Below are 27,829 nucleotides of genomic sequence, written 5' to 3' on the forward strand. Positions count from 1 at the left end.
GCTTAAAGCCGAAAGCAAACGATGTAGCTACTTATCAGACCAGCCGTTTATCAAATAAATTTTCAATGGAGTCCCTCAAATGCAATTTCCGCTCAGTACAAACTGTAAAAGGACTCTAAACTCAAAGGGCACATTCATTGACGCGGTTAGGTTACCCCGAGTCTGCGCAAGACAAGGAGCTCTCGGAGGAGATAAACTTATAATCCGTACCAATATCAAAAAGTTCAAAAGCTGATCTTGCGTTGGCCCTCTCCTAGCACGCGAGTTGCAAAGAAGCGCGCCTGCGCAAAAAAAATTATCAACACCCCCTTTCCGAACGACAATTTCGGACTCGTTGCCAAAACGAACTGTTGCACCGTTCTTGGCGGACGTGCTGAACTGCCGCCTCATCAAACGATAACAGCAAGAGGGGGCGGTATGCGCGGTTTGGAGAGAAGGAAGCGATAAGTATCATATTGTAACAACTGTTTATTGTTCTTGCCATTCGTGATGATTGAAACTGTTAACACTATCTTGCCGTTCTGAACATCTTCCTCCACGATTGATATTTATTTACAAGAAAAAAGTAAGTTTTGAAATTATCAAAACTGAATTGTAAAGTTTATTTCTAGCATTTATTTTCGATTCGGCACCTATGTTATAGGGTAAATTTAATTTTTTTTGAATAATACATATATAATATATAAATTAAATAGTTTCATTTAAAAATTATTTAAATATTTTCAATAATTTGGATCGTGATTTTTGTGTGTGTGTGTGTGTGAAATTCATGAATAGTATACCCATATATATAAAAAATAAAATATTGTGTGAATTTATTTTCAATTTGAAGTTTATCACAGTTTTCAAAATTTTTTAAAGCTGATGATTTTAAAAATCTTAAATTAGAAAAGTACATTTCTCTTATTACTATGAGCGTAATAAAAGAAAAAGTTTGTAAAGTGAATTCAGTTTCCATTATGATTGCCTATTAGGTAAATTTAAATTTTTTAGAATAATATTTCTAAAAATTAAAATAGTTTTATATAAAAATTATCCGAATGTTTTGAATAATTTGGATAGTGAAATTTTGTTTGTGAAATTCATGAATAATATAACCGCATATAAAAATAATAATAAAGTGTTAATTTCTTTTTAATTCAAAATGTATAAGTTTTTAGAATCTTTGAAAACTAGTGATTTTAAAAATCATGAATTAGAAAAGTACATTTTATGTTATTACTATGAGAGTAACAGAAGAAAAAAATTGTAAAGTGAATTCAGTTTTCATTATGCCTGTCTACAAATTTGTCATCATGAAATTTTTAATAATATATACTTTTTAATTGTCTTCTAAAGATTTTTGGATGAATGAAAAATAAGAATTATAGTTTTAATTCGTAAAGTATATTTATGATATTTGTTTCGACAATTGTTTAGTATGCATTGACAAAGGAAATTTACTGATAGAAGAAATTGTCAGTAAATTTCTTTTGTGATATTAAAATTTTAATAACAATAACAATTTAAATAATTTTATAGACATTTAAAGTCAACGAGATTAGTTTATTAGTTTTACATTTTTCTTTATTTGATTTTGCAATTTAAAAAAATACGTATAAAATTTTTTAATTCGTTTTTTAATTAAACGAAACAGCATTTGTTTAATTTAAAATGTACATTAATGAAAATTTAAAAGTAACACTGAAATCAATTTGATTTTCATGTAGAAAATATATAAATTTTATAATTATACAAAAATAAAAAAATTACGCCCGCACATTCTCTTCGTCAGTGTGAAATTATTTAATTTTAATGCAATTTTTATTTAAATTCTGTTAGTAATAACCAAAATAAAGCAATGGGCATTAAATTTGAATTTCAAATTTAAAAAGTTTTTGTTATTATTGGAATATCGTTAATTTTTTTTCCGTTAAAACCCTCTATATTTAAGAAACGAAGTAATATTTATAACTTTTGATAGATATAGCCATTTTATACCAATAATATTGGAATATCCATTTTTAATTAATTTGAGACAGAAATAAAAGTTTGAGTAATTGATTCTAAAAGTAAAATAGCAACAAAATTTGAATTAGTTCCATAAATTTAAACTTTTATATCAATCTGTATAGATACGCATAATTTAGATTATTTTGAATTAGTTTCAACTAAAGATTTTTTTCAAAAAGCATAATATTATAATGCTCTGAGCTTGAATATCATGTTATTGCTTTGTGCCTAGAAAACAAAAGTACGGAACATGCAAATTTTTATATTTTTATAGGACTGTATAAATTTTATGCTACAACAAAACTGTCCGACACTTCAACGTTAAAAGAGCGAAAGCGTAATATCCTCTGAATAAATTATTTTTACTGTGTCCGAAATCTCAAAATAGAATTCCACTTGCTTTGTTGGAGATAAAATTTAAGCGATAATAAAAACTGTATATTCATTTCAAAATGTCTAATAATATTCCTTATAAAAGATTTCAAATTGTCTTCACTAAATTCATTATCATTTGACAAATGAAACTAGAATCGCCTTGATAATTGTATTTTTCTAATTGAATATTCTATTTTTACTTTTGTAATAGCAATATTTCCTTATCTACGTACTTCTGAATCTATTTACAATATAATTATATATGCCAATTTTTTGGACGTAAAATTATATCAAAATATATTATTCCTTTGCATACTTCATCAGTATTTATAAAATTAAAATGTATAAATTTTAATCATTTTTCTTCTAAAAAGATCATTTTAAATGAAATTACTGAGTTATTTTGAAGAAAGGGTTTATCAGCCTTTTCCAAGTCTAAACGTCAAGTTTATTAATGAAAAAGATATTTTGATCTGGGGATATCAAATTTGGCACATAAATCATCGGAGAACTTAAATATGGTCTGTGATCGAAAGTTTTGATAGTTAAGTTAGAATTTAATTTAATAAAAAATTAAGCAGATTTGTTAATTTTTTCTACAAAACTTGCAAAAATATTGCGCAACTTTTTTACGTTTATTTATCTAAATTTTAAAATATAATCCAGCGCAAAAAAGTATTTTTACGCCATTTCAATATTTATCAAATTGCCTTTTTAATGATATCAGTTAAGTTGTAGTATAAATTTTTTCTCAATTTTGGCAGTTTTTTAAAAAATTTTTTGCGCAGTTATAAATAATAAATTTCATTTTTGAATTAAAATTCAAATCATTTTCATTGTTCCATCAAATATTTAATATCTTGATGTTCTTCCGATGGTGAGAGATAAATAATTTTTTTAAATACAATATGAAGAAAGTGTATAAGAAAGTGAAATTATAATATTACAAAAGTTAGATAAACCAGACGATTACATTCCAAAAAGCATTATGAAATTGACTCCATTAAGATGGCTCGTTTACAAGATAAATAGAGCTAGTGAAAGATTAGTAAAATAATACAATTTTGATACATGCCACAATTTAAGTCTTAAAAATTATTTTATTGAATAAGTTATATTAAGGATTTTTAAGTTATGTTAAAAATTTAGGTGAAAATAAACGCAAACTGATGAACAAGCTGGATGACGAAGGTGGCTTGTTTTTATTGATATTGAAAATAATTTGGATTATTTAAAATTTGTTTCTGATTTTAATACTTAATGAAAGATAATTGAATATTGCAGCATGAAACAGACTACAAAAAGGATAATTGAGGTTAAGTAGATAATGGGAGACACTTGTATGTAATTTTGAAGGAAAAAAAAAACGTTTTGCAACACAAATTAAATTTAGATAGTTAATATTTTCCAATATTGAACTTACATGAATTTCATATACATGCCTACATTATTATTAGAATCAAGAACTGAAATGAAAATCTTCTTATTATGAAATCCAAATCTGTTATCAGGGTCCGGCAACTACGTTATAGTTTGTAAGTTTAAACTATTATAATAAAGGGACTTTTAAGATTAGATTGGTGTAACTAATCTTATTATGTCAATGAAAACTTTAAAAAAATCATGCTTTCAAAAGTTTTATTTACTTAAAATAAATAAAATTAGTTCATTTGCTTTCATAAAATTCTATAATTAAATTATTGCTGAATTTTTTCTTTAAAAGTTTTTACTAGATTATAAATAAGATTATTAGTTGATGAGATTATCTTTCGTAAATAAATCTTGAATTTTAGAATTTTTTTTCATTAGATTTATGTGAAAGCACTTTTAGGAGTTTCATTTTTGACATGAAATTTTTTTTCCTGATATTTTATCAATTTTCTTTCTGAAAAAAAGGCCACTGTTTTTAAGTTTTGCATCATTTATCCGAGAACTTATTTTCTCGTTGAGAACATTTTAGAGATAAGCTGGTATAACGTCAAATATAATAAAACTCCATTTTATTTACCCCTTGCCGTTTAGTACAGCACTAAAAAAATCAATTTTGTCTACAAATGATGAATTTATATGATTTAAGTAAGCTATTTCAAAGTAGCAGTCTCCTCAATATTTTTTTGCTTCCTTCCTGATAAAGATACTATCTCGCATATAACTTAAGTAATCGTTGTAGTTATTGCCCAAAGTATAAGCGCCACGAGTACTCAAATTTTTATATTCAGAATCCTGCATATGAGCATTTTGTGCATTGTAGAATAGTGAAGACATACAAATATGCATTTTGGACACCTTATTTTAGCCGATTAAATCCAAAATAATTACAGGTAATTACAATTTTAAAACAGGCAATTACAATCTATTCTAATTGTCAGTTTTACATATATAAGAATATATAGACTGACAAAGAATACCTCCTTTGTCGGATTTTGTTCAAAATTTGGCATCGGTCAATAATTTGAATCTTAGAACTTTGTACTAAATTTTATTTATAAAGCTTTTTATTTTTGTAGTTATTACGTTTGCTTATACTCGTACAGATAGACAGACAAATTTCATGAGAATAGGTTTCCTTCAAAATTTGTTAGAAGAGATCTATAAATTTGATGCAAAGGCTATACACCAAATTTCATTCTTCTAGTCTTAAAAGTTTTTCAGCTATCGTTTTAACAAACAGATAGACGTATTTCCAAAAATGTTTTTCAGACGCAGGGAGATCTGAAATAAGTTTCATCAAAATATCGACTCCTACAATAATTTTTATAGTGTGCTTGTACAAAGGTTTAAGATGAAGACTAATTTGTTTTTATTTTACTTGGATCGTTTGGAACTTTTATAGATGTAAAATTCTTTTAATTTTCTAAGTATAATAAAATATTATTGTGAGTTCAGACAAAAAAAAAAGTAACTAAAGAGGAGAACTGTTCCGTATTCCCCTGTGTCAAGACGCAGCAAGAAGTACGTCAAAGCAGATCATTCAAAAAAAAAAAAAAATCGCTGATGTAAGCGACGACCGCATTTGCTGGGAATGCGATAGCGTTAATGAAAAGAAGTAGCACTCGTTCCTTCGACAACTGCGATATCAGAAAATAAAAGAAAGAAATGGAAGTGAACGTGTTTTCTAAACCTCTTTATTTATGATCTTTTCATTGATAGCATTTGAAATTACCAGAAGTATGTATTTGTCTTGTAGAAAAATATCATGTCAGGGAAGAACTGCATTGTTGATACTTAACTAATAGGATTAACAAAACCACAAATAAGCTTGCTTTTGAATTGATGCATTCATTATTTTTTGAATAAAGATTTCCAGAAATATATTTGGCCGAATGATGTTCAATAAATGTTCGAATTTATGCAATTTAATTGAAGAGAAAACTATTTTGATTTAATTACATTTAATATTAGAACAATATACAAGCATTTATTGTATCTGAAAGTGGTGGTAAAAAATGCATAAAAAATAATTTCTACGTAAATTATGTATAAAGTGTTATCAGAGAACCAAATTTAAAAATTACATAATTTACGTACTGTAATAAGCTTGATTTAATTACAATTATTGCAATAAATTTAAAAAGTTCACTAAAATTCATTGTAGCTCAAATAAATCACAAAAACTTACTTACTTACATCAGTACTTAAAAAATAATCGAATTAATTATTATCGAATGACCTGACAAATTTTAGGGTATTATTAGAAAACAAGGTGGACACATCAGTTGCTATTCCTCAACCACGTCACATCAAGATGAGAAAATACACATTTTGATAATCTCGTAAACTAGGGAACACTTAAGTTGGTAACGATTAACTGCCATCCCCAACACCGATAATCGCCCAAGATAATCAATTAAATAGGAATTACAGCAGCTATAAAGCTGTAGGTTATGTAGCAACGTATGAATAAAGTTCCATTAAAATTTGCCCAAGAGTTGTTCTGATTAAAAGTATATTTTAATTGGCATTTGATAGCTATGTATTTATAGAGTCATTGATTTGGGATTTGAAAGTAATGATTTCACCGTTCCATCATGCATGGAGACATGGTTCGAGGTTAAGTTGTTGTAGGCCAGACATCCCCAGGTTGATATAGAGTGAGACTCTGGAAAATGAGTAATTCCGAAATTTCTCTTTTTTGATCAAACGTCACATATGAAGTTGTCTTCTAAATCCCTTTATCTAGTTACAGGAAATGAGATTACAGAAACTAAATAATAAGTTAAAAGTAAAATTTGTGAAGCAATCAAACGTTTAAAGACCTTGCAAATGATTTATTTTAAAATTTATAAACTAGCATCAATTAAAATCAACGCGAATCTGTTCATTTGAAAGTTGTATCAATAGAATGGGCGGTTGGGAAAATTGTATTCTTGCATGCCATTTCAACATTTCTAAAGACATACTTGTGAGAATTTTTGAAAGATGGTGAAGAAAATTATTCTTTTTCTATTTAATAAGTATTTGTTATAAAAATCGGAATGAATTTTTTTTGATTACGAAGGATATCTAAAATTTTAGTCTGTATTTTAGAATCTCTAAAAGAAATTAAATATTCAAAAATAATAATCAAGAAAAACCTTATTCTTTAAATGTATACAAGTCAAATAAGGAAATAATTGTTATATATTACCAGCGAGAATGGTTTCCCAGAAATACTCTATAATTCGAATACTCTATACTCTTTCGAATACTCTATACTCTTTCGAATACTCTATACTCTTTCGAATACTCTATACTCTTTCGAATACTCTGTACTCTTTCGAATACTCTGTACTCTTTCGAATACTCTGTACTCTTTCGAATACTCTGTACTCTTTCGAATACTCTGTACTCTTTCGAATACTCTGTACTCTTTCGAATACTCTGTACTCTTTCGAATACTCTGTACTCTTTCGAATACTCTATAAAGGTTTTATTCCCCATTTTTCCTCCTAATATTGTGGTCCTTGCGTAGGACCACGAATTCCTTGCATGGCATTGGTGAACAATAATTACGAAAAATATATCTTTGGCGTGAATCTTGCATTTTTATTGAATTTATCGAATGAATATGTATAAGGAGTGTATTTACCAAAATTTGATACAAAACTATAGTTGTAGTCACAAAACTTACATAGTGAATTTCATAAATTTAACTTACTGCATTTGCATGCATGAAAAATTTGATTAATTTATATATTTAAATGTAAATTTGTGTACCAAATTTTATTTACCTCTTCCTTTTTTTTGTATTTATTGATTTCACTTGTACTCGAACATCCATTTAGACAAACAATTTCATTCAAACATTGATTTAAAAAAAATAGGTCTTTTGCAAAAAGTCCATATACCAAATTCCATTCATCTAGCTGAAGGCTTTAATGAGTTGTCGTATTCGCATGTAGATAGACAAACGAGTTTTTTGAACTCAGGGAGGTTGAAAACATAGAGATTATTGATTAATTATTGGAGATTACTAATTCGTCAAAATCGCGAGGATTTTTTTTTTTGACGATTACAGTATTTTCTGTATATTTCAATATAAAGTAATAATAGTATGTTTTCTTTATTTACATTATGTGCAATAGTTAGAGAGCTGTCATTTTACATGGTTTTGATTCTTTTTCTATAGCTATTAAAAAACAGAAACATGAATTAGAAATCTCTATTGATAATTTTGTATTTTTTTTTCCATGGAAAAGCGAAAAAAATATTCGTATCATATTTTGTTTTGGTTAATGGCAACAAGTATCATTCTTTTCTTTTTTTTTTTTCATTCTTCATTTATTTGTAGATTTTTTTAATGTTATTGACTAAAAGAAATCGTGTACAGTGATCATTTTAATAATTAATATAATGTTTCGTATTTTTATACAATAAATTAAAACATATAAATTATATTGATCACTTTAATTAATTATCATGCACGAGATTTCTTTTATAATGTGGCGAGTTGGTATGAGCGAGGATAGATCCTGGGACTTTGTGGTTTACAGCCCAGTAACATGACCACAAAACAAAAGCAATTGCTCGGGTAACGTAGCTGTTAACTGGCTTATAAGCTTTCACTACAATATAATATTAGTTATGAAATATACATATTATACGGATATTATGACAGATAATGCCATCTGAACTCAGGAAATTATTTATCAAAAAGTCAGTACAATGACGAAATAATTTAAATTTTGAAAAACAAATGAAGTTTCAAATCAAATTTCTTTTATGAATAACATATCATAGGTCTTATCATGTATTTAATGTCTTCATTCCATAATTAAAGTTCCAGGAATCATTTCTAACTCAGGTTCATCTCCATTACCGACTATCGTTTGGAATGACTTGATTTATATCTAATGACTTTGGACAAAGCATCTAATCGAATGTTTGTTAAAGAAACTACATCAAATGAGAATTTGACTAAATGTTAAGTATCTTTGTAATGAAATGGCTTCATGGGTTGAAATTCTGAAATGACATTGATACCACTAGTCATTTATGAATTTAGTGAAGTAATTAAATGCTTTTCAGAGATGATGGTCTTCTTCATCAAAAGTACTATAATTAATATCTATAGAAGGATTGCCTTTCTTGGACCCCTGGGATTTAGGGTCTGGAGTGCCTGTTAGGGAATTGAAAGCTTCATTAACTAGTCAACTATTTTTTTTAAGAAAAGATTATTCAGTTTTTATTTTATTACTGAGCCATATTCGGATATTTTCTATTCTCGATTGTGTTATGTTCGAACGAAATCATTACATTAAATAGTCTAATAGATGAAAGATTCAATAAATTTAAAAAAAAACACACTAATCAGTTGTTTCTTTAGAAGTTAATTTTGTCTAATGAAAATAAATTGTTATGAATTTTTTAAATAATTTTTATTGTAATGACAGAACTCAATAATAACGTAATGACTAATAATATACAGCAGACTCCCGATTATCCGCGCCTGCCGCACAAATTTTTTTTTTTGACTGATTTTTTTCAAAAAGGTGCAGTTTTACAGTTATGCTTTTGTAATTACATAATACATTACAGTATTAAAACAGTACATATGTATTAATTTTTCTGTGTATCCTTGATGCCTCTCGTAAATACAAAGCACTTTTCTGTTTTCATCAGCAAAATGCATTTTAGGTTCGTTTTGAGTGATATACTAAAATATTAAGCGTTAGTGAAACATTTCCTGCTGTTTATTTTACGTTTTTTATTGTACATAAAATGATTTTTCAAAGTTGGAATGACTGTTTTTCTCTTTTGCTGTACTCGTTTTTAGCTTTTTTCGGATTATCCGCGATTTTTGTTATCCGTGGCGGCCGCGCCATCCAATTCCGCGGATAATCGGGAGTGTACTGTTTCAATAATGCATTTAAAACATGAGTTGAACTATAGAAATTGCTTTCGTAATGGTTTTGTTTCTTTTTCTATATATTTAGAACACATATATGAGAGAATTGAAGTTTGTAATTGGATCTTCAATAAAAAATTTACTATTATTTAATGGCATATGGTTTCATTATAACATTTGATTTCCTTTATGATGGTTTACAGAATAAAATATATTAGATATAGCTATACAGATTTTAATTCAAGAATATTAGATGAGTACCCACGAAATAATTCACTATTAAAAACTATCGTAATGATTGCTCAAATTATTGAATTCCGGAAAGCATTTGATAATCCGGAACCTCATTCAGATAATGCCAATGCATTAACCTGCATTTTATTGGATAATATATTATGTGATAAACAATATATTGACTGGTGCTGATGAAAGTACTAGACTATTAATTTGAAGTGAAATGTGATAGTTAAAAGGGCTTTGAACTCGGTTGCCAGATGTGGGATCTCCTATTCTACCAATAGAACAATTGCCACAGCAGCAGTCTCTTAATTCATCAGCATTGCAGATATATCTATTATGATTAAATTGATTAATCGGTTAGTATTAATAATAGCCAATTAACCCCTTTGCCCATAATAAATGGTTGCTTATGACATATACATAGAGAAAATTCATAAATAAAAGCAATGTTATGCATTTCTAAAGAACTATTTATATTTCTCAAGTAGAATATTTATAACTTTTCTCAAGAGCAGAAGATGTGTTGGTATAATATACATATAACTATAAAGTTTCATTCCTTCATCTATAAATGTATGTTATATAAATATTTACCTAATTGAAATAGTTATACAAAGAAGCAGCACTCCTTAATATTTTGTGCTAGTTGCAAAGCCCTATAGATATGTCAAACTTACATTGGTTAATATGCCAGGAGGTTTAAGGGTGACCATTAAGTTTCCCTTCTGGCCTCCTTCTAAAACCTCCTGGCACATTAACCAATAAAAGTTTTATCTCCTCCCTCTGTCCCCTCTAAGATAATCGTGCTCCTTGTAAAGCCAAGAATAGCCTGCATGGTATGGGCGAACAATATTTACGAAATATAAATCTCCGACGTGAATCTAGAAGTTTTACTGAATATTTGAGCGAATATGTATTTTGGACTCATTTTTTCAGAACGATCGAAATAAGAATTTGGGACAGAACTATAGTTGTACTCACAAGATTACATACTGAATTTCATTAATTTAAGTCATTGTTTTTATGAGTTATAAAATTTCCATGCATTTGAAGGCATACAATACACATATGGTCAAATATATGATAAATTTGGTGCATAGTTTCATAAGAATCTATACTTAGATGCTAAAAAAGATATCAAATTTTATTCTTTGAATTTTACAGTCATTGTGTTCATTTTTACTTGAACAGCCAGATAGATATGCATCTATACTTCCTTCAAAATTTAATACAAATCTAAAATTTTTGTCATAAGCCCACCGACTCTCTCAAATTTCATTTGTTTTGTTCAAAGTGTTGTTGAGCTATCGTGTTCACAGAAAAACAGACATAAAACCCAAAATGGTTTTTTTTTCAAATTGAGATAGATCTGAAACCTATAGCTTCGTTAAAAACTCAAATTCGATTTTTTCTATGACAGTAATAGGTTTTTGTACTTCGCATACGAGATAGTCAAAAGAAAAAAGTATGATTCCAGACAAAGACAATCAATTTTCATTATTTGCACGAATTTTTCGTAGTTGTACATTACTGTCTTATTTCAGCTTTTAAAACAATTCTTTCTGTGTATTTAGTGTATAACATGCATATTTTTGCCCTTATAATTCATTCGTATATGTAAGAAATTGAATAACATATATTATATAATTATAACGTATTTATTTCAATTTAAATGATGCAGAAATACGAATGAATCATGCTTAATATAATTTTTAAAATCTTTAATATAATAAGTTATAACATCTGTACATTTTATTTATTTATTATATAAAAAAGCAAGTAAACAAAAATTTACTAAATACAATACAAAAATAAAAATAAACAAAATATTTTTATCTTGGTTCATTAACCCAAAAAGCACGAGGCTATCTTTAGAGGACCTTGGTGTATATCTAATACCTTCCAATAAAGGCCATCTGGAACGCGTATGGCACGAAGAACATCAAACGAGTGTTGTTTTTCCGGATTTCTCCAAGCACCATCCCCTAGTCTTGATTTGCTGTTTCTCCGCCAATGAGGAAAATTTATTATCTACAGCACCGCTTTTTCCTCCCGTGGATAACAAATGACAATCTATCGCACTATCCGCGAAACAACTTGGAATGATTTCAAAACACGCAAAGCTCAATCAGGCCTTTTCAAAGGCGGGTATTTTTTCAGCTCAGTGCATGCATAAGTATGACAAATTGCCTGTTTTCTACATTGATTTTTCTACTTACATGTCAAAATTTTGATGTAAAATATAACTTATGTTGCTATATACTTACACTGAATGAGACTCGTATTGAATTTAAATTGGTTGGTTCATTTGTTGATAGATTTATTACAATATCTAAAAGATAATAATTTTAAGAATAAAATGTGCTTATTTAAGCGCATTATTAATATGTATGAGTTTTATCATTTCCTTTGAGCTTAGTTCTATCCTTTTCTTTGAGCTTTATTCTTTTTTTCATGAAGACGTGAGATTAATTTATACATTAAAAATTTTTCACCTTTTGAAGATGTATTATATTTCCAAAAAAACATCTTTTTTTTAACTATGCACAGCTTTAAGAAAAAATGTACATACTGTCATTAAAAAAGATAAAAAAATAAATATTGATCGATTAACATTCGCTAATACACCAAATATTTAAATTTTAGAGATTAATTTTTGATAAAAATACATTAATTTGACATCCATTTATATAATTAAATAAAATCAACAATCTCGTGTCTGAAAATTAATCTGAAATGGAACAGTGAATTAATTTTAAATGCATAAATATCGCGTTATAAAGTAGGGCATAAAGGGGGGGATGACATAAATTTGGCGCATATTTTGTCAAAAAAACAAAATTCTTTTATATAATGTATCCTATTAAGACAATCATTAAAGACCTCTGATTTACTCATTAAAGAAAAAGAGGAAAACCGTTGTGTCCGATTACCTCAATAATGGATGATTTTGAATATTAATTACCAAACGGTAATAGAATTATGGTAATTGAACTCTGCAAATTATACAACTAATGCTTTTTATTAATGAGCATAGTTTTACCACTAATAATAAATTTTAGCTTTAATATTAGAAACAGTAAGCGCAATAATTATAGTTATTTCCTGAACAAACGTTAGCTAATTTAATGCCTTTCCCAACACAGTTATCATAATGTAATAATTAACACTGGGATATTATTACGGAATTAAAAGTATATTTCCCAGAATAACGTATCCAGTTCCATCTCAAAACTCAGTATTTTAAAAAGATTCCTTATCATGTAATTGGCAGAAAATTATAAACTAAATGCAAGATATGGATTCAAAGATATTTTTAAAGTAATTATTGTTAATGCTACAGTTTTCCTTTTATCTTTCGTAACAATTTGCTTATAGCTTCGATGCAAACTTTCAGATATCTTGCATCGAAATCCAGTCCCTCAATTTCGATTTCATAATTATCATTCCTACATAACATCTCATTCAAAATTAGCAGATGTTTTCATACAAAATTGGTTTGCAACAAGAAATGTTGAAATAATTATCTAAATCGTGGAAAAAATGCCAATGGATATTAAAACTTAATTACTTAATCTTACGAAAATCAAACTCAAAATTAATTATCAAATTCTTTTACAAATAGAATACCAAAATAAATAACTGAAATTTGCAAAAGTTATAAATGCTTAAAAAGTTTTTGAAACTGCTTAGAAAGTTAAAAATTTTAATTCCTTATTTAATGTTAAAATCAACAATCTTAATTCTTTATTTCTTTATCTGAAATTGCTTCATATAACTGAACAAATATCGACATGCTTTTGAAATCTGTAATAGGAAATTAGTCATATACTTTATGACATTTCATTGCAGTTCAATTCATTGCTTCAATATATATGCGTATAATCAAAATACATATCAATTCTTTTCAAATAGTGTTAGCATTAAAGTATCTTAAATAAATATCTGTCACAACGGAGAATCTTTATTGAAATTGTTAATTTATCATACAAGAGTACAGTTCATATATTTTAAGAAATTCGCGAAATTTACCATAAAGAAAAGTTTCAATACCTCAAAGCATAAGGTATAGTTGTTCAATAAAATTTTCATTTCAGAAAGCAAAAGGATAAAAATATTTATTTGCTTATTTATTTAATTTTTTTCTAATGTGTCATGAATTTAATTACTGAAATGCATTTTAGACAGAATCTCATTTAGGACAGAATTTTTAATGTAATGAATGAATTAAAAAAAATTAAGATGCGTACGGGTAGTGTAAAATGTTTTGAATTAGTTTTCATTTTCTTCATTCTTTATTAAAAATCAAATATTATTCCTAAATTAAAATCAAAGAAGATCGTGATTAAAAGAAAAGAAAAATTGACTTTAAGATTCCGTCTTTGAAGTGATCACTTCTGAAGCACTTTGGCTTTGCAAGTGTTGAATAAAAAAAAAATTCATAAAAAAGCGGTATTTTTTCTAACAAAAACACTTCAGCAAATTTAATAAGCCTTAGATAAACGTATTCGGGTTTAAAAAGGCGGAACGTTTTTGCGAATTATCTTGCTTCGTCAGCTTCGATTAAAAAGATTCTTTCTGACGGAATCAGAAAGTTTAATTTATAAATACTGCTTGATATTTTAATCATAAAAAAAGTATACTGTTTATATTATTTTATGAATGTTAATAAATAAATAAATTTCTGAAACATATTTTTCTCCTCGTCACACAAATCACAAACTGACTACTCCAACTCACGAGGATGCACACCGTAAAACTTGAAAGACCGGACTGCCTCAACAGCAAAACTGGCATTTTTCAGTCCTAAGGGCCATCACCAGCCATGATACAACCCTTCCCTAAGGAAGTTCTTCCCGTCATCGAGGATAGAAGCCAGACTAACACCTTTCGGTGCATCCTAAAGGGTGGCGAGAACCAGCCCCCACGCCAAAAGCTTCTCGTCCTCAATTACGAGGTCCCCCCGCGGGACCCATCATGCTGTCAACCATTCTATGTCTTATAAAAACCACATTAAACATATCTAACTTCATTCAGCTTGAATGATGTAAAACCCTGTATATTAATTTTTATCAAATAATGACTTTTAAAACCAAATTTTATATATATTTCCTATTAGTCATTACTAAATTACGATTGCATTTTAATACACAAATAGTAAAACAAAAATCTTATCATTTTTTGATTAAAATTGATACAAATATGATATCATTATCCTAGGGGATTTCAAAGGCCTCTTTGATGATGATCTGCTAATAAAATTGAAAATACTTTTTCAAGGTACTAATTGATTCGCTTCAAATGATGTAATTCAACGCTTACTAACTAGGATAGTTTTAGCCCGAGAATGGGTATTTTTCTTTTCTGTTTAATTTAGTGTATCAAAAATATTTCAATAAATATTATTCATAAAATCGGAGAACTGATATATGACGGCAAAATGTTTTTGTTCTTTGATTCAAATAAAAAAAAATATTTGCGCAATTTAACGTTTTACTTCAACTGAAACTTATCTCAAACGGTTTGAAAATTAGCTTTAGGCCAATAATACAGCGAAAACATTGTATTTTTACCTTCTAATATGATTCTATTAAACTAATCTTTAATTATTTCCTCCGACAAAAATTGTCTGGTAAAATATAGAGCGAATTAAATTTAATAGTTTATTGGAAAACAAATTTTTCTGAAATATTTGAAGGCCTCTTTGCTTTTTCAGAATCAATAAAACTGGTTAACATTTAGTTATTCAGGAGTGAATTGATATTTATTTGTCATCATCTCAATATCAATTATCAATCAAATTAAAAACCTAGTTTAAAAAATGTAAGATTTCGTGTACTTTGAAAATATTTAAATTCCATACATCTTAAAAATAAAATATTAATTTCGCATAAACATGGTAGATTTAAGTTTTTCAAAAACTTTTTCAACTGTTATGATAATGAATTCTTTTTTTCCCTTCAGATACTGTTATATTAAACCTAGCTCTTTGTAAGAGTCGATTTTGTCATTTAAAAACAACCTAGAATATTGTTATATAAAAACTATACCAAAGTGTTTGGCTGAAAAGGGCCCATTGTACGTATTTCGTAATATATAGTATCAAAATTGAACGTTGAAGTTTTATGAAGGAAAAAAAATGCCCGAGAAAACAACAGTTTAACATATATGAGCGTTTGATCTGATCAATATGATTCATCTGTGAGATTGGAGTAAATAAATCTTGATAATTCTATCTGCATTCAAATAAGGTTTATTGATAAATAATAACTACTGCTTCAGGTTTTTTAAATATTCCAAAGGGAATTAAATTGTTGTATGATTGATAATTAATTGATTTTGATTGTTATGTGCTAATTTTAAAGTCGGGTACTATTTTATTCACTGTGTTTTTTAGTTGTTTATTCTTCCTATTTGTCACATTTAAAATTTGAACTTAAATTTAAAAATTAAAAAGAAAAAGCAAGCTTCATCTAACTTATTAACTAGATTGTAGATCCCAAAACATGCTATCAAAATATATTTGAATAATAAGTGAAGTCCTTGAATATTCAGATTTTTTACACTTTCGAATATTCCATTTTCTGTAATATCTTAGACAATCTTTTATTTCGCAGATTCAATAAAAAATAGTTAATAACTGAGTTGATTTATAGCATTTACAATTATTTATTCCCATTTTAAAGAAAAATCGAAGTCGTCATTACTTCTAGTACTTTATGATGATTATAAAACTTATCCCTTACCGTCCATTTATTTATAAAGAATCTGCTTTTGAAAAGCATTTTGTAAAATGCAGATTATGTGTTTTATTAAGATATTAACTGTAAGATTTTTTTTAATTTTATGGATATAAGCATTGGCTTTTAGTAAAGTAAAAGTAATTAGCAATTTATATACGATTGATCTAATAAAATATCTAGTAAAACTAATTAATTAGAAAGCAAAGGATGATTCAATAGGAATTTATTTATAGAAAATATATAAAATTATATTTACAACTTGTAATAAAATTTTACTGCTATATTTAGATGATTTTTGAGTAATGATTTCAGAGAAATGCTTTTAAATCTCAAACTAATTAATATACAGTTTATACCGAACTTTTTTTACAAAGCATTTTATGGCGTACTTATGAAAAATAGTTTTGTCAAAACTTTTTCAGTATTATGAGTAAGTATATTGAAATAATTTATCGTTTTAGCAATAACATTTAATTAAAATATTTGTAGTAATAACCAACTCAATTAAAAAGTAAAAATAAAAGCAACCCAAAACAAAAAAATAAACTTTTTTTTCCCTCTCTGCAAAAAGAATTTCTTGCAGTAATAATATTAACATGTTTTAATTAAAACAATGATAACATAATTATGCGTCCAATCTTACCCTATTTTTTGCATAAAATCATTTGCCAAATGCATTATAACACTTTGTGAAAATTAATCAGGAGCTACACGCAACTTCTGTTTATCTTGTAAAGTGTGTATGGCGTATATATTGATCAGGCATCCTCTTAATTAATTATTCAGAATATATTACTGTAAGATTTCTATCGAAAATGGCTGTTTTTGTGTTCCCAAAAGTCATTAGTTTCTGAAGTAAGATATGAGATCGGAAAAATTGTCTATTTATGTCTACCACTTATGATGCTTTTGCGTTCAAAAATTTGCAATGCTAAAAATGTTATCTCAATATAACGACTAAAACTGTTATGACTGCGGGAATTTTTGAAATTTCCGCACCGTTAATCCCAGCTAAGAGAGTCATCAATAATATAAATGGATATTAAATCAAAGCGAACAAAAATTTTGAATTCACTTACAAATACTATAATTTTTAATTGCAGAATTGAATACCACAATTTTTATTTGAATCTCTGTAAGCTATCGGACATATGTGACAATATTATTTTTTAGTTTAAATTCATTAAAATGATATATTGCATTCTAGCAGAGTTTTTCATCTGCATTCTTATACTTTGAAGATTTTAGGTCATAACTGTTAAAAGGGAGAATCTCTCGAGTGTTAGAAAGAGACATTATATTGCAGGGTAATTGATTTTCGGTTTTGAAGTCATTTAATATTATAGGATTTGATAAACATCTCTTCCCGATGGTGGAACAAACCACTCCATGAAAGGAAGTCATATAACATTGTTAAAATAATAATTAGTATTTGAAACTATTTAAATAGGAGAATAAGGATTCTTTTTTACATGTTTAGCGATCGTCAATTTGTGTCTTTCTTGAATGTGCAAGTATTTTTAAGGGAATATATACAACACTAACTGAAAGCGTCAACGTTCAGTTTGTTCACCAAAATGATATTATGTAGTTAAATTAATCTCGTTTATTTATGGCTAATTAAAATATTTATCTGTTACTTTTTAATGGTTTAATACCATTCATAAACATCTTCGAAAAATTAAATTAATTATTTTATAATGAAAAATCAAATTAAATATACTTTTCTTCTAAAAGATGTGATTATATTCAGTACAGATGCCAATTACGTTTTAGGAAACTTGACTTTTTAAAAATTCCAAGAAAAAATGATTATAATAATTTTCAAGCTATTTTAGAATAGTGATCGATTTAATTGTTATTGATATTTTAAATATAACGGAGAATATTTACAAAAAATATTCTTATACTACTAGTTTCCTATTTTAAAAGTTATTATAAATAATTAATAATAAATATGATATATCAGAAATGTTTTTTTTATTTGCTTAGAAATTAATTTACAACTCTCAAATAGGCAGCTAGATTGAATAAAACCTTATTCTTTAAGTGCATCTTTTATTACTAAGTAGCATTGACAAGAGTGATATTAATGTTTCATGTCATTTAAATCGCAATTTTATGTACAACTTATTACATTTCTTCTAATAAGCAATCTCTAATAAATAACCTTAATACGTTATTCATTTATACTATTCGATTATTTTATGTTTTATAAAAATGATGTCCTTTTTATCCTCGTGATCAATAAGTAGGTACTATGAAATATTTGTCCTTTACTCCGGAGATTAATAATGATTATATTTGGTGCAGATTTACAATATAGAAAATTCTCTTGATCACTAAACTTAAGTTTCAGCAGTCAGTCATCAGGTAGAAATCAAATCAAGGTAATATTTAACAAAAAAGTTAAAGTGTCAAATAATAGATACCACAATGCAAAAATAGATAAGGGAGAAAATTATTAAAAAATATTTTCCTTAAAAGAGACTATTTCTTTCTTTTTTTTCCATGATTTTTGAATAAAGAATTATGAATCACTAATTCTTGAATATAAAGTTTTTGAGATAAATTTTTAAATAAAAATATTGCTGATAAATATGACATAAATTTTCCATTTGAACATTATCTTGCAATAAAATGCGTAAAATAACCGAATGAAATAAAAGTACAAGCTTTCTACTATTAGAAAATTTAAACAAAAATATCTTTATAATTAGTAGCTATTCAAATATTTAAGTTCCGTCAAAAATTGCTTGATAAAATGAAATTGCCATGGAAAATATTTGCTTTAGATTCATGTAACAATTTTTTTGATAATAAAGTTTGTTTAGTGAATTAAAATCTTCATCGAAGTCAACGGAGTATAAGCTTCATAGCTTCTTAATACATATTCTTATAGTTCTCGTAATGAAAACATTTTTTAATCTGATTGGATGAATTACTCCAAATAACTATAATAAGTAAATATGACTATTTATTTAATCTATTTGGTAATTAAACAGGGAAAACTTTTATTTATATTATTCCATAAAAATTGATTTTTAACACGGTTTGCTTATTCATTAAAAATTTTCAATATTACAAGTATTTACACAAATTGCATATTTAGTCTTATTGTTTTGAAAACTATTTTGAGTTCTGGAAAATGTTCTTCAACTAGTGAATAATTTTAATATGCTACTATAAAACTACTATAAAATTTAAACATTCTTAAATAGTTCCGAAATTCAAACAATTAGTATTTAAGTAATTCATCTCGACAAGCAAATATTAATTTTGTGTTTAGCAATGATTACAAAACTTATCTTCTTTATTGAATATAAATAAAAATTGCCGAAAAGAATGATTAAGGTATTCTTCTCCATGATTATACTGTGTTATATTATTTTAACTATGTGAGTTTTATTTAATAACTCAAGTGTTTTGAATATTAAGATTTATAATCTATAAAATAAAAAAAAATCTTTTTATGTAATTTCTGAAATTTTTATTTATTTTAAATATTTTAGTAATATAATTTTCTATTTAATTAAATTTTCTATTTGTTTTTAAGATAAATCTGGAATACTTACTTTATGTGCAGCTACAATCATATAAGCAAATACGTTAAAATATCCTATATATAAGTGGGTAGTAAAAGGGCTATAAAAATTATAGAACATTCACTAAATATGAGCATCCACTAAATTTAATATTGGATATTCATGCCAACCATAAAATATTAAAACGGTAGACATAATAGTAATTCAATTACAAGTTATTATGTAAAAAACTGATTGAAGTAATCTATGCGTTATTGCAGTATTATTTGCCATTTCAAATTTATAAAGGTATTTTTTTATCTCTATCTCTGCCAATAATAAAGATGATGGTGAATACCTGTCTTTGTGTATATCAGGTCAGGAATAAGTCAGGAATTTTGACCTACAACTATTAAATTTGGAACACATATGCCTTACTGGGTGACACTTTCGAAATTTTAATGAATTAAAAAAATCAATTGAACCTGACGTTTTCTGCTATAATTTCGAAAATATTATAGCATAAAAATTTTACTCTGTTTCTTAACTTAAAAAAAAATCTCACCTTGATGCCAATTTGGTAGCCGTGCATTTTTTTTTAATTTTGGTAATTTTTTAAATTATTTTTTGTCTGATTTCAAGCAATAGATTACACTGTTAATTTGTTCAAACAAATATTTTTACTATTTCATTAATTATTCAATCGTATGGTTTTCATTCATTGTTAAAAGTTAAGAAAGTGGAAATGTGTTTAATATTTGCTTAGTTTATGAAACCAATAAAAATGATGAAATAATAATACCGCGGGAATTAGAAAACAGGCAAAACATATGCATTTTCAATTGCACTATAATGTTGTGAGACTGGTCTCCAACAGAAAAGTTCATGAGCCCTGTGAATAGAACACATGTAAGACAATTAAAATAACATGCCTCTAATGTCTGATAATTTGATGGAATCATGAACTTGGTTATATTTGAACAATTTGACTTAAATTAAATATAACCGACATCCCAATTGTCAATGTCAAAGGGTGGTAGCACTAATATATAATTAGGTAGGGAACCCAAATAAACAACCACCTTATTCCAACCACTAGTATGTTGCTTTTTGTTTTGTATTGATATGTGTATTTACGACGTTTAGATGCCTAATCTACGATGTTCCTGCATTTGGAATCTATTTTTGAGAGATCTTCTGTTTTCCTAAAAGTCGGAACTGATTGCGCCAATTATTTTTGCCATTTTAAAGTCAATATATCGAAACACTTTGATATTGGCCTTTCAGAATGCTCTATTTTAATTTTGCAGGATAATTTAAAAACGTACACTTATTCGAGGTGGTAGGCATAGTTTATCACAATTCGCTGTCATTACTAAATCACTAATATCAATAAAATGGTTGAACAGTTGATCGCCAAAACCAACTAGTCATAAAAAATTTATTGTTGTGTTTTTATTTCCTATCACTATGCCATTACTTACCGTACAGACATATTCCCAGCATCATTCCTTCCCAGCTGAACAAAATTGCCAAGTTTTATTTTATTCGCCATAGTTTCCTAGAAATTCTTTTGAATTCAAAAGGCTCGTTAGGTGGACTATCTATGTACAGAAATAAACAGTAGGTTAGATTAAGGGCCTCAATTTGACTCTCGTTCCCAAGTTTGATCGATCGAAAGATAAATGTCTCCCTATGCTCCACCGAACTTACTTTGCTTATTTTGTCCCGCTGAAATAAACAAAAAAAAATAACAATATTTGTGGCTTCAGCTTTTCTGGAAAGCATTCTTATGTCTTGTGGCAGAGAAATGTGCTCAGATGATTTGACAGATGGGGAGAATTTGGAAAATGTAGACATGGGTTTGACTGCAATAATTCGCTGCTATATTTGAAAATGGATTGATTGTCGAAGCTATCTTTGTAAAAGATTTAGATGTTTTTTTATTGATTATTAAAGAACTCAGCAAATAGGAATTTAACAGATTTGAATGTCATTTCTATCAAAAGTGTGAACGACAAGACTTTTCAAATATTTAGTTTAACATTTTCTGATTTTTAGAAATAATCATATTTAGTTTTCAGTGTTTTATCAACACGTGTGTAATGAATAAAGTACTTTCTGATTACATAGAAGATATCATTACTTTTTTTTCGTTTCTTAATATTTAAAATTAAACAGTTTCTTTTTTTTTTCATTGATTTTTTCCCTTTACTCAAAATATGGTTTAAGATTTCTGATAAATTTTGTCATAAAGTAAAATGCTTACTAATTAAAAATACCTTCGTGAAATTGCTTGGCTTTTAAAACATCGATATGCATCGTGGAAAATCTGTCAATATTTTGTGATAACGATATGAATAAAGTAGAATTTTGAGCATATCCAACTCTAATCAATAATTTGAATAATTTTAAACAATTTGTAATTTTAATCTCTCGATCAAATACCAAACTCTATTTTTTAGCTTCAATTATATTAAATTATTACATTCATATATATATGAACAGATAGACCGAAGGACAATGAACCCATTGGCAGTTTCGGCACAAAATTAAATGAAGATCGATAACGGCTATTATAAAAACATATGCCTAGTTTTGTCATGTTTCTTTAATCATTCGAAGAGAATATTGGAACTTTAGTACCACAAAATTTAATTAAAATTCAAATATATGGGTGATCCAAAAGTATTTTCTAAACCTTTGAAAATAAGCACATAGCTCCATATGAAAAAAAAACATTAAATGACATTAAGAATGTTCTTTTATGCTATTTAAGTCAGTAAATTGAACTTTGATTAAACCTAGACTCCAAATTCTTGTACAGTCCTCCCAATTTCATTAGTCATAGTTAGTTAAATATTCCTCATATATTAAAAATTTAAGATTAACACTTTTTACATTTCTGATATTAAAACCAGTCTAGTAATTTTAAGCGAATCAGTATGCACCTTGATTAAATGATGCCAACTGATTGGCGGAAATTCTTCGTAATGATCATTAAAATAGTATAAAACCATCTAAATATTGATATACAATATGAAATAATTTGAAAATTTTAATCACATAAGAATGAACGTTTTTCGTTAAAAAGTTTTGTATATCAACAATAATTTACTAAATGTGATTAATTTACTTGGGAAATGACTATAAAGTTATGTATATTCCTTAATTGAAAACAACTTGCCAATTGCCGCATTTTTTCAAACTTGAACTATGAACTTGAATGCTTAGAAATCGGTTGCAGACATGACGAAATCGGGTATCCTGCATAAATTACGCAAATTAAATTTTAAATGTATCGTTATGTAAATCATATCTATAAATTCTTCAATATTATGATATATTTATATTTGATCTTAACTAAAGTAGTATACAAAATTTAAAATTTCACACATGTCTTCAACACTTTCTAATATGCCTCTTTCATGTAAAGTTTTGGTTTTGGAATTTATTCACACTAAAAATTGCATATGTTTGTAAGCCTTATCTTCTTTTCTTCTTTATTCTGATCAAAAATCATTTTGTTTGATTTATCTTTTATTAAAGAGATTTTAATCCCACATCCAATTTCACAGACAATGGAATATTCGTCGCAAGTATTCGTTTCCAATATTTAACATCAGACTAATGGAAACGAATACTTGCTCCTCTTAGTGAATCTATTGTGATATTAAAATTATAATAGAATCGAATAATTAGCAAATGGCTTTTCTGCGAATGAAATTCAGTGTTACCTTTGATATAAATCTTTTCACTTCATTAAATTTTCATTCGAACCTATATTCCGTATAATATATGGTGGAATATTCAAATAACTACTCCTTTTGAAAAGCCAAATTATCATTAAATGAAGTGGATATGTCTTTTAAAACTGTAACATAGGCCTTTTAACTAATTAGTAATATATTAATAGCAACTATTATATGTTCACGCAAATACACAGCAGTTACTCCATAAATGATTATCTATGCAATCCTTGATAAACAGATATTTCACAGATTTAGAGTTTTTGTTTTCATCCTTTTGATGTCTGAAAATAACGCGATTACGAGACTATTTTAGAATTGAGATTAATATTGTATTGAGTACTATATCAGTGAAAAGGAGCAAAATAATAGTTATATTGTTTTGCTTATGTTAAATGTTTTTATAATTTCTTAACATCGAAATTTATCTTTAAATATAAGCAGTCGGGATATTTCAATTTTTAATGTAGTTTCTATATCTATAAAATAATTAGAATTTCCTATAAAATTTTCAATGAAATGAAACTGAACTCCTAAGCAATTTTTGAAGAGAATAAAATATTATTTAAACACTGAATTATAAAATTCAGCCTATATAGATACGATTCATAATTTTAATATGTGGTATTGGATTCGGCAAATTTGCTTACACAAATATTTATATGCATGCATACTTTTACTTATAATAAATGTGTGTGAGCGTATTTGTATTTGCGTATTTGAATGGGAGTTTGTGTGTGGTTTGGCGCTCTATGAACCAGACAGTATAACCTAGAAGTAGCAAATTTGGAATATACATACTTTTGAGGGTGGAAATATGCACCTCGGAGCAATTTTTTTTTAGTTTTAGTTGTAATTTTATTTAATTAAAAATAAAAAAAATTTTGGCAATTTTTCGAGATAACTTCCAAAAATGTTACAACAACAAAAAATTACAATATCTTAAAATACAACGGAAGTGTTCTCCCTAAGAATTTCTCTTAAATTCTTTTGTAAAGGTGTAATTCCTGAAACGGCCTTGTATGGCACTGGCATACAATATTTACGAAATATTATCTTTTGTCAAAAATGTAACATTTCAAACAAATCTATCTTGTGACCCTCGACAAAATTTTTGTTGCAGTTAAAAGTAACCGAAAAATGAATTTGAGTTTTAGACACGTTTTTCTAAAGAGTGGAAACAAAACTTTTGGCGGAGAACTAAACTTTCTGTTACAAAATTCACATATTTAAATCATTACATTTTTGAGTTATCGCATTTACATGTTTCTGACAGTACAGATCAATAAATAATCAACCAATTTTTGGATTTGGCTCAACACTTGACAAGTGTCTAGACTATAGATAAATCTGTGTAACCAATTTCACCCATTTAGCTTTCTTTGTTTTGTAGTTATCATGTTAACGTGTATTCGGTTAACCGGAAAGACAAGCTTTGTCTGAATGTGTTTTGTTCAAAATTTGATAGAAATCTAAAAATGTGGTGTAAAGATTGTATATCTAAATTCATCAGTATATCTCAAAGATTTTTTGAGTCACCTTCGTCACAGAGAGAGAATTATTTTCCAAAATTGTATTTTTCGAACTTCCGGAAATCTAAAACAACAAGATTCGCTAAGATCTTAAATTTGAATTTTTTGACGATTACAACACTTTCTCTATAGTTTGTATATGGGGAAAAAATAAAACTATCTTTTGAATAATACCAAATTTTTAACATAAAAATTAAATTTTAATTTTTAATCAATTTGAAAAATGTTTTACCCATATTTTTAAATGTGTTTCGCACTACACAAAAATATAATTTAACTTCCACGAGCAGGTTACACATAAGACTATTCGAAATTAGTAATAGGATGTCAATATTTGAAATAAACATTAAAACTTTTTGAAAGTTGGCATTTAATAGCATAAATTTAAGCATACCTTAAAAACTTCAAATTGGCTAAACCAAAAACTATTACTCTCATCCGAACAAACCTTATACCAAAAATAAACTACATAGTTTACTCTAGGGAATGAACTACAATCATATGGATATAATAATAAACATTTTAGAACCAATCAAAGAATTTATCACGAAATTTTTCGTAAATTTATGACGTTATTGTTCAAAAAATAGGCTGTAAATTGAAAAATATTCACCCAATCTAAATTCTTTTAGTTCATTGCCTAGAAAATAGTATAAAGACAAATTCCACCACATTTCATAGTAATATGATAATTATATTTTGAGTTATTTGATTTGAAGTGAGCAGAAAATAAGAAAATATCAATTTTGAGAAAAAGGCATTTAAAGTATACACTCGCATGTTTTAATAATAAATTATATGTGTACATACTTAAAATTCACTATATTTATAGGTTATACCTTCTTCCTTCGTAGCATTTAATAATTTCCTTTTCTTAATCATTTTCTTTTCTTTTCTGGCTATTTTTGGTTTGGCAGTGCATGCCACCCAGATTCGTATATTCTGTTTTTGTCGAGCTCCGTAAATGCTCTAAATACATTTGCACTATTATACACTCCAATAACCTTAATAACATTCAATAATCCTATAAAACCTTCATTAAAATGTATTACAAACATAAATGCCCCTAATATGAGGGTTCGAAGCTCTACAAAGCGCCGTTAAAACTCTAATTGTCATTTTTTATTTTGCAATGCAAAAAATATTCTTATTTAAAACTAAATGTGTGTTTATACAAATTTTTTATCATGTTTTCGAACCTTTAAATTGGTACTTCCAGTTATTTAAATGTCCACTACCAGTTTACCGATCATTACGGAAATATTAATATCTTGACTTCTAATTAACGTAGAGATAAAAGTAAACCTGTGTTGGATAGCTCAAACACTGGTCTATCCAATAAAAGAATTTTTTAAATGTCATTTTTGGTGAAAATCGACTTTTTCAACGTGTTCTGATACCTTAAGCAAAAGTCTTTTGTTTACTAGTTAATGGAATATATATATATATATATATATATATATAATATAAATCTCGTAAATGCGGAAAAGAATACAGTGTTCTTGTATATCGCATGATTAATCCGCTGGCACGGGCACGCAGCTGAAATCACGATGTCATCTTGATGAAAGCAGGATCAGCACAATTCTTTAAAAAATGAAAACCTTGTAATTTGTACTAAAAACAATGCAGGTATAATAGATTATTACGTTAAAACTGAGCCTAATACCTCTTGTTTAATTTGATATATTTTAAATATAAATCATGCTCTTGTTTATCGGCAGCTGATAATTTATATGATGAAATCATTTATTTACATTGTCATATCATAAGATCATTTATTTATATAGGCATGTCATAAATTCATTTTCTAGCATAGTTTTTTTTTTTTAAATTTTTATGTAGTGTTCTACTGTTATGAAAATGTAAATAAACTGTGATACATCATCTGAACCTTATTAACTTATTCACTTATATTTTTATATGAATATGTTAATGAACGAATTAATTCTTCCATCAAACAATTAAAGGAAAAAAAAAGTCAAAACCTGAATATTAGTTCAATTATTTGAAGCCCAAAATATATTTTCCTAAAGATATAAAAATTAAATTTAAATCTTTGCCCAGCTATTTCATTTCTAACTGAACAATTATAATTAAAATCCTTAGTTGTTTTTACTTGTAATTTGATACATCAATTCATCTTAAACTAAAAAGAAATATTTATATCTTTAATTTATTTAACATCATATGAAATTGGTATCTTTAACTAAGCAACTTAATTGCTTCCCACACACGCAGCCGACTTTTCATCTCCTTTATTCTGGGCTGACGATTTTATAATAATTAAATTCTCTCAAGTGATGAAGGAAATTAAGGCTGCTTCCACTTTAATCAGCGTTCCTTT

At 27.1% G+C, this 27,829-nt stretch overlaps 1 protein-coding gene across 4 annotated transcripts in view; it reads left to right on the top strand.

The window, feature by feature from the left end:
- Positions 1-327: 327 nt before the first annotated feature.
- The window catches only part of LOC129976668 (QRFP-like peptide receptor), a 247,660-nt gene continuing 220,158 nt past the window's right edge, over positions 328-27,829 (top strand). For 3 of the 4 annotated variants that reach the window (XM_056090372.1, XM_056090390.1, XM_056090382.1), the window contains exon 1: positions 328-565. The gene's annotated coding sequence lies outside the window, so the exon portion shown is untranslated. The remainder of the gene's footprint in view (positions 566-27,829) is intronic. The other variant, XM_056090366.1, reaches the window with a different exon arrangement.

The sequence above is a fragment of the Argiope bruennichi genome, chromosome 1 (assembly GCF_947563725.1).
Source record: "Argiope bruennichi chromosome 1, qqArgBrue1.1, whole genome shotgun sequence".
NCBI classification, from domain to species: domain Eukaryota; kingdom Metazoa; phylum Arthropoda; class Arachnida; order Araneae; family Araneidae; genus Argiope; species Argiope bruennichi.